Source organism: Adiantum capillus-veneris, chromosome 26 (assembly GCF_014529385.1).
Source record: "Adiantum capillus-veneris isolate H3 chromosome 26, ASM1452938v2, whole genome shotgun sequence".
NCBI classification, from domain to species: domain Eukaryota; kingdom Viridiplantae; phylum Streptophyta; class Polypodiopsida; order Polypodiales; family Pteridaceae; genus Adiantum; species Adiantum capillus-veneris.
This window is the reverse complement of record NC_140956.1, coordinates 41,621,653-41,631,469: the sequence shown is the minus strand read 5'-3', so window position 1 is coordinate 41,631,469 and position 9,817 is coordinate 41,621,653.

Genomic DNA, 9,817 nt, shown 5'->3' with positions numbered 1-9,817 from the left:
TCAACAAGCCTCCCATGTAAAAATAGAAAATTGCTTTTACACGACCTAAGGTGAGTATTTCTGGATAACTCAAAAAAGAAGGTGTTTATGCAAAAAGGGCCCATGTAGCTTATTGGAAACGACAAGATGAACAACTTTGTAGTTCTGAGTTTTTTTTCATTTGAGGATCGTAATAGGGAAATTTCTTCGTTTTTCTGCAGGGTTGCGTTGGAGAGAGCAGGGAAACTTCTACCTTCCCATCTCATGAAGCTCCATGCATACCCTTAGCCAAAAGGAAGCTCTCCATGCTCTTCTCAAGGCTAATATCTTCTCTCTCTCTCTCTCTCTCTCTCTCTCTCTCTCTCTCTCTCTCTCTCTCTCTAGCTATGGTTGCTCAAGTTTATACATAAATAACTATGTAGGTTACTACTTATTAATGCGTATATCCAACTCGATTCTTGCTTAATCCTCGCAGATTCTATGACCCACGAGGTGTTTATGGCCGTGGGATTGAGTTCAATGAGGTGTTTTAAGTGAAAATTCTAATAGCAATCTCTACCAAATTTTAAATCTTTCATCTCTTCAATTTGTGCAGTTAAAAGTGCAATTAGCTAGTTGTATTGATTGAAAATTATTATAGAATGAAGAAGAATTTATTCATACAAAGTCCTTTTGGAGGGGGGGGGGTGGCTCCAAAAAGTCTGACCCTCGACTAGTGTCGAATTCTTCTCTCTCTCTCTCTTTCTCACAGTTTCGGTACATATGTGTGATTGAATCTAAGTTAATGCATGCTTTGCAATTGTCATGCTTGAATGTGTGATAGTTCAAGTATTCCACACTTACAATCTCTCTTGATATGCATACCAAGAAAGTGATGTGCATCGCCCAAATCTTTCATGGCAAACTACTTGCTTAAGGCATACTTGAGAAGTGTAATCTCATCTTTTGACTTCTCGACTATAAGCATATCATCCATGTACAAGATTAGAATGATGAGGGAACCATCGTTCAACCTCCTTGTGTAGAAGCAGCGATCCTCTTGACTCTGTACATAAACTTGGATTGAGTATACTTATTAAACTTGATGTACCACTGCCTTGAGCCTTGCTTTAGTCCATACAAATATTTCAGTGCACACCAGTTCTGCCCTGGCTTCTCAAGATTTATCTCAAAACCTTCTACCTGCTTCATGTAGACATCTTCTTCAAGATCCCCGTGAAGAAACACCATCTTCACATCCATTCAGACCAATTTCATGTCCTCTATGGATACTAAACCAATCACAAGACACAGTGTAGTCATCTTGACCACTGGGGAAAAACTTTCGACATATATGCCTTTCTTCTACTTGAATCCTCTAGCAACCAATCTAGCCTTATACGGCTCGGGATCTTCTATCGTGTACTTCTTCTTGTACACCCATTTGCAAGTCAATGCTTGTTTACCCTTTTGTAACTCTGTCAATTTCCAAGTCTCATTGGCTAAGATTGAGTTATACTCAGATTGCATAGCCTACTCCCACTTCACACTATGTTCCATTCGAATAGCTTCTTTGTAACAAGTGGGATGACCACAGTCAATGACTAACAAATTGTCCAATTATTGCTCAAAACACTCAAGTGCATGAGATACACGAGTAGATCTTCTAAGTGTCTGACTACTAGGTTCCACTCTCTAGAGCAACATTTGTTTGTGTACTAGTGGAAGGTGCATCACTAGCATGTCCAGCATTCTGCGTAACTGGTGGTGTGGCAACATCCTCAAACCTTACTTTGCAATATTCAATCTCTTTCATTAGCTGTCTATGCATCTTAGACTCGTTGAATATCACATGTATGATGTGTATAACCTTCTTGGATTTTGGGTGTCAGAGACAATATCCCATCCCTCTCTCTCTCTCTATACACCAAATTTCATGAAGATGCACTTGTGCGATTTGGGATCCAGCTTTTGCCTAAGCTCTTTGGGTATATACGAGAATGCCTCACATCCAAATACACGTAATCGATCGTAATTGGGTTGTTTGCATGTCCACATCTCCTGTAGAATCTTGTATATTAAGTAGTGTACCAGGTGATCGATATAGCAAGTAAACACCTGTCATGACAACTTTCCCCCAAAACTAGAACCTTCATTCCTTTTTGACTCATATGTCCCAACCGACTATGCCACAACTCTGTAGACGGCAGCTCGGATACATAAATAGAATTCTCTTTCACTAAAGAAACATAGAGTGAATACAACGAGGCAGACTTCTGGCCTTTAAGCATGACCAGGTTTCCCTTCTTGATGATCCAAGAACCATGTACAAAAATGATAGGGTAGCCCAAATTGTTTAATTTCCTGACAGACATCAAACTCTTTGTCAATTTGAATACATGTTTGACATTTTGCAGCATAAACTCGGTGCCATTATGCATACAAAGTTTTATGGCCCCAATACTGCATATATCAAGCTCATAAGAATTCCCCAACTTCATTGTACCATGTATAGCAATATATGTGGAGAACCACTTCTTATGAGGAGTCACATGAAAGCTAGCACTTGAGTCCACTATCCAATTTTGGGCGTAACACTTGTCAAGAGCTAGCACTAGCCATATACGCATCGCCATGCCCACTCGCATCAAGAGACTGATGTCTAATTTCTTCAATGAGCAAAGTGCTATTAACATCACTAAACGCTAGCTTTTCTCCAGGTGCTGAGTTACATATGGTTGTATTGAACGTATCCCATGATGAAGGTAACAAGCATAGCAAGAAGATGGCCTTCATCTCATCATCCAAAGTTAAGACCTTTGGAAGTAAGCTGTGAAAAGACATTGTTGAACTCATTCAAATGAGAGCTGATGCTGCTATCTTCTTTCATATTCATGCACATAAATTTCTTCATGAGAAAAACCTTGTTTAAGTCACTTCTACCATCCCATGTTGCACATAAGGCATCCAATAAATCTTTGGTATTGATCTTATCTACTATTGTGAAGTAAATGGATTCATCAAGGTGCAAGCAAATGGTCATCGTATCACGCTCATTCAAATCTTCCCATTGATCATCAGTGTAGGCATTCTCTTTTCTCTCACACAATGGTTCTATCAAACCCTTATGGATCAACACATCGTGCATATGCTTCTTCCAAATTGCAAAGTTTGTGCCATCGAGATTTTTAATACAATACTCTTCCTTGTTCGAGCAGCCATAGGTGAAGAAAATGTGACGAAAAGACTTATGGAAAAATTTTTGGGGAGAATTTCGACAGAGTTTGCCCTGCATGAGGAGCAAAACCTCTAAACAATATTCAACAAATCACTATGTAAAAAGTCAACTATATGAATGTAAAACAACACATTAACAAGATCAAATGCTCTCAAAGCATGTATTGACATAAGATGGTAGCATAAACCACTGACAAAGCACGGATGATTGCCAACTCGGTGTCAAAAAGCACATATATCCATCTATACATAACCTGTTGTGAGGCCACGAAAGGGATCTCCGACAACATAATCCACCTCACATTGGGTAACCCGGTCCGTAGTGCTCAGCTTCAAAAAACCTCATGCAACAACCCTCACAAAAAGGTTATGCAGACTCAATGACTAGCCACAGTCTCATAAAGGGCACTTCAAGATAAAGTCTCAGAAATGGTGGGGTAACTGCCAAAAAATTGCTAAAATGGCTCCAAACGGTGTACAATAGGTAGTATCTACAACTCAACATACATGTGTAATCGCACACAAATAGGCACCAAAAACTGATGCATGCAATAAACAAAATCCTTACCAGGGATATCTGCTCTCAAAAGAGCTCAATAGCACTATGTCTGCTCAAGAAAATGTGCATCTGTCAATGCATAACCGTTTGCAGAGATATTGCCACCAAAACGACTACCAAGGATGCCTGGAAGGCATTGTATCTGTGTGTGTGTGTCTGAAAACCTAGAGGAACTGGTATATGTGGACTCAAAAGCCCCCCCTGTAAACTTGCATGTCAGTGTAGACTAGGAATTTGATGTTGATTTCTGCCGCTAGACAAAAAAAACACCGAAGGTCGAAGTCGAAACTATGTCAAAAACGTGACCAATGTGCTAGATGCCGATGCCGAGTGTCACTAGTCAATGATAGATATACCTCACATGTGCATGTCATGAGCGCTATTGTCCGTAGGAAATCAGACGTTCATGGGAGCACCAATGTTGAGGAAAAATGGTCGAGTAAGTCATCGATGTTGGGGTCAGATGTCGAAAATCCATCGTCTATTGTAAGTGATGTCGTCAATGTCGAGAATGGTGGGCGTTCGCGGGAATGACGAGAGTCGAGGAAAAACGATCGAGAAGGGTGCCAATGTCAATGTCAAACGTTGATGCTGCAATTTGAAACCCAAGCTCAGCCACTTGCTGCCAATACCGACACACAACGCTCGTGTGTATGTGTGTGTGTGTGTGTGTGTCCCATTCCCATGAGCCCTCTTCGATGTCAGAAATCGGCAAGAATTTGAAGCTCTCTTAGCTACTTGGCTTGAATTATGCGAGGCTGGTGCCTTGGTATTCTGCAATGTGGTGTGTCTTGAGTAGAAGATCCACTACAAACAGGTGCCTTTGACGCAGATTTCGGCGCCAACCGTCGAAAATCGCGTCGACAGTCGAAATACGCGTTGATATCTACGTCAATAGTCCTAGTTTTCGATGCATATTTCGACGCCTGTAACGACGCCTATATCGACGACCATATCAGAAATTTTTTTCTTGGGCAGAGGACAGACAACCTGACCTGTGCCCAGTGAAAAGATGGACACAACCACAACCAAACTGCCTGTCCTCTGCCCAAGAAAGTGAGCAACACCAAAATCAACCGTGCTCCCGTAGAAATTTCGACAGAGTTCCCTTCGTTTTAACATAAATTATTCAAAAAAAACCATATATACGTCTCCTACATGATATCCATGTAGGATCTCACATGAGATTTAAGGCACAACTTGATGGAAGAAATGAAACAAACTTTGTGCAAAACCATAACCAAATTAAAACCATAACCATAACGAACTTTGTGCAAAACCATAACCAAATTAAAACAATAACCATAACCATGATCAAAACCATAACGATAACCATAACCATAAACAAAACAATAACCATAACCATAAAGTTCATTAAATTCTTGCATAATTACCATAACCAAAACCATGATCAAAACCAGCCATAACCATAACCATAACTATAATCAAAACCATAACCAAAACCATGATCAACACCTATATGTGCATGTCTATACAAGAAAGAAACATAGAGATGTGTCTCTATCTCACAAAACATATATAGGAAAACCATGGATGACTCGCGCGTCACAACCTGCACATAAAGTGATAAGTCACAAAATTATTATGATATTACTTCATATATACTTAATTAATTAAGTCAACTCACACATATTATTTGTCTCGATCAAACGTCTCACCTCAATCGATCAGCGAGACTCTAAGGCCTCTCAGTCTACAGTCTCTCCTTCGGCGGCAGCAAGATCATTCAATACTTCATAAATGCCTTTACGATATCCATCTGTCTCCTCCTGGCGTGTCGGGGCTCGATGCATTGCAAGATTCTGCGTTTATACAAAAATCAAAGTAATTAAAAATACATGATTCATCGCTCTTGAAAAAAAGGCCATAGCTAGGATTGGATTGGAAACTCACAAACTCATAGCGAAAGGTGTCGAAGCCTCTGCTGCCAAGATGAGATATGCCCCTAGTCTCTACGTACCTCCGCGGCGAGACGCTGTTGTTTGAACCTCGTATCCACGGTCTCCTCCTCCTCCCTGATCTGCTACCACGACTCGTGTGAGATGCCCGAAGGCTTCGGCGAGCCCTGCCTGAAAGCCCGACGAGCTGCATCTCGACGATGTTTCATGGTGTCCCGTGCAACATTCGTGATCCACCTCCTCGGAAGCTCTGCTAAACCCGGAGCAGGCCGATACTCTCTCATGATGGTCTCCACTATATAAATGATTTCGCTGCGATCCTGATGAGTCCAAGACGTCATGATGGTGCTAGAAAACTGCACCTCCGTGAGCTGGCGAACCCACTGTCTCATCTCAGTCCCGACACTATCCATGTCAACTTGTCCATCTGGTCGTACAGTATAGACCTGGAGGCACTAGGATCGTGTGCCCCCCAAGGAGTCCGAGGTGTGCTAAGAGGTGTGTCGAGAGGTGTGCCTGCGTAGGAGGGGGGTCGTGAGCGAGGAGGGGTCGAAGCATCTGTGGATCCTCCTCCACAGCAACCACCACCTCCACCTGACGATTGCTGAGATTGGCGAGTGCGCTTGTGAAGCGGCGATGCTGACGTACCCGCCTCTGACGTACCCGCCTCTAACGTACCCCTAGGTGTTGAAGCGGCCGTGATGGGAGACCTCGTAGGCGTCGTACCCATAGGCGTCCCCCCCCATAGGTGTCGAACCCTCGGGGGTGAAGCCCGGAGGTGTGGTATCCGTACCTCTGGCTATCCAATGCTGAGACGCATGTGCCATCTGAAATGGGCGTCATCCGTGTGATGAAGCCCATAAATGCATCTGCACTCATAGACTCCGGATCTGGCGACTGGTCTGCCATACTAAAGTCATGCACAAAGAAAGTAAAAGAAAGCGTCAGAACACCTTTGTTTAAATTAAGAAAGAGCTTAATTTTAAATCAACATCTTCACACAAACACTTACATGCCTCGACTAGTGAGGCATCATCGATAAGATCTTGCACCGTATCATCGTCTATCTCTAACTGCAGACATAAATCTGTCCCAACTCGTTCTGACGGATTGTCTTCATCCATTGCATCTTCATCTACAAGTGTTATATCTGCCTCGTCTGCATCATCCTTCGTATATCTGTCAGCTTCCTCTGCCATACCTTCGTCCATCTCATCTAATGTCATAGTAGTATTTGCGTCGTCTAGCCATCTTTCCTCCAGGAGCTCTTGCCCTTCAAATACTTGTTTATTTCTTGGAGCAACTTGAACCACAAACCACCATTGTGGCTCTCAAGGGTCCGGTACAAAGATCACTTGCTCGCAATGTTCGGGGAGCGCAAACGTGTCGCTCGCATCTATCTAAACCTTTGTAGAATCTATTTGCACAAGCTTGTTTCCATCTCTGTGTACCGTTGCATGGCGACCATAAGTAATCACCTTGAACCATTTCACATCCAACAAAAACATCTCAAATCGTCTGAAGCTGACTTTCAAGATATCTGACACTAGACCACAATAATCCAGATTGCTAGTGCTCTTGTTTGTGTCTCTGGCACTGGCCTTGCTCTTTTGTATGAAACTAACCATTACCCCACTGTCAAACGTGTTTCTTTTGCTGTCAATTTGTTGTGTTCTGAAATGCTTTCCATGCGACCACAGTGCCATGTATGTATGATACCTCCAGTCACATCCAATAGCCAACTCTTCCTCTTCTGGAGATATGGATTCTCCGATCTGTCGAGCTCCTCTCATTGTCTTGTCCAACCATGCCATTGTAGGGAATTCAGGTAGAGGAGCTCTCCCACATTCTTGAATATATGCATTGGATCCAGCAACTAGTTAATTAGTAGATCACCTCAGTACAACAACGATGGAGAATGGACAAACACTTCATTCGTGGAACAGGTTGCCCCTCATGTTGTTGCCATTGGCGACGCCACTCTTGTACATGCATAGGACGATATTCGACGCGACCAAGCTAACCTTTGCGCAAGTGATGGCCATCTAGAAGATAATGATGGTGGCCTTGATAAATTGTCTTTCGAAGCAAGGCAGAATAGCGCACATCCAAAGACGGCCCGCAAATTGGACATGCATTGTATCCCGAAGTTGTAAGCCCTGCATATATTAAAGCATGATTCAGTACTACACAAAGTGCTTGTGAATAGCGAGAATTTTGTAAATCATCCACCATTACCAGAAGCTTCATCGTATCCTGGCCAATCATGCATAGTCCACATAAGAAGTCCATGGATCCTTGCATGATGTTGTCCTGCTGGTTCAACCGCATCTCCTATGTCGATCCCATGCCATAACTCCTAGAGCTTGTGAACTAGTGGTGCGAGATAAACATCCATGTTTTTTGCCTTGAACTTACCAGGCACAATCAAGCCTAATATCAAATGATCCTTCTTGATGGCAAGCCACGGCGGGAGGTTGTAATTGACAAGGCACACATGCCAAGTGCTCCATGACGAGCTTCTCAAGCCAAATGGATTGACTCCATCCATTGCCATGCCCAAATGAAAATTGCGTGGTTCACTCTTAAAATGTGGCCAGGTATCTTCAATGTGCCTCCAAGCCTTTGAATCAGTGGGCACCCTAAATGTTGCATCAGTGGATCTATTCGTAGAATGCCACCGCATCAACTTTGCAATGGAACCACAACGAAACATGCTTTTTATCCTCGGAATAATAGGGAAATGCGCAACACTTTAGCTGGCACTGACTCGCCAACCGCATCTTGTTTGTAGCGCATTGCTCTGCACTTAGGACACGACAAACAATCTGCGAATTCATTGCAAAAAAGAATGCAATCACTTGGACATGCATGAATCTTGTTGTAGTCCAAGCCAACTGAGGTCAATAGTCGCTTTGCATGTGGCCTGGAGGGGGGCATTTCATTGCCAGCCGGGAGTAGTTGCTCTCACAACAACCTGTTTAAGCCACATTAAATTAAAACTACCCCAAGCACGTCACCGTTGAAATCGGAAAATCTCTTTTGTAAGTTACGTACCTAAACGAAGCAGTGATGCTTGCATCTGACCACCCGTACACTGACTGCAGATTCAAAAACGATAGACAAGTACGAAGCACATATATTTTGGCGCCTTCATAGATTGATTGACGTGCCAACTTTCTCAACATGTCTTCAGGAGATAGGCGCACGCCTTCTGGTGCTGCTTCGTTAGTGTTCTCCTCGCTTGTCTGGAAGAAGGCATCCAGCATCTCCTCCATGCCGTCGTCTTGTGTCTATAAGCCCTCCTCTGCTTCCATCCTTGGCTCTGGATTGGTCGGACCTTCACGCATAATCCTTTTTCTCTCTCTCTCTCTCTCTCTCTCTCTCTCTCTCTCTCTCTCTCTCTCTCTCTCTCTCTCTCTCAAATGTAGGTGTTATGTCGCGAAAATCAATGCCCGTTCCGTAGGAGTTGTATTGTAGATTCTGTACGGTTTCTCTAGCAAACTCTCCGTACTTGTGCACATGCTTATTACATATCCTACGCTTGCGCATGATTTGATACTTGCAGAGCGTGCACGAGCATGCAATCTTTTCCTCCATGTTAGTTGATGACGTTGCCATCTACAATGATTATGAATATTGTCTCAATATATATACTCCTCACAATGTAAACTACCTCGCATTCTGTAGCCTTGCCCGATCTCCGCACACCTCGGTCCAGAGGTGTACGGAGATCAGGACCACCGGGTCAAAATCTCGTCTTTATTGGTCAAATCCTATATGGGTTGACACATACGTGCACACCCAGGTGTACATGACAATGCATGTAGCGGACAAAACCCCTTTGCCTCTTTTAGTTCCATAGTTTCTACGAGAGGGAGAGAGAGAGATAGAGAGAGTTTCTATTCTTTTCACACAATTGGTCAGCCAAGCTAACTCTTTCACCACTCCTCTCTCTCTCTCTCTATCCATCTCCGTAGCTATCTCTAGTTAGTTCTCTCTCTCTCTCTCTCTCTCTCTCTCTCTCTCTCTCTACCTCTATCTCTGGCTCTATCTCTCTATCTTTACCTCTATCTCTCTCTCTCTACCTCTATCTCTAGTTAGTTCTCTCTCTCTCTCTCTCTCTCTCTCTCTCTCTCTCTCT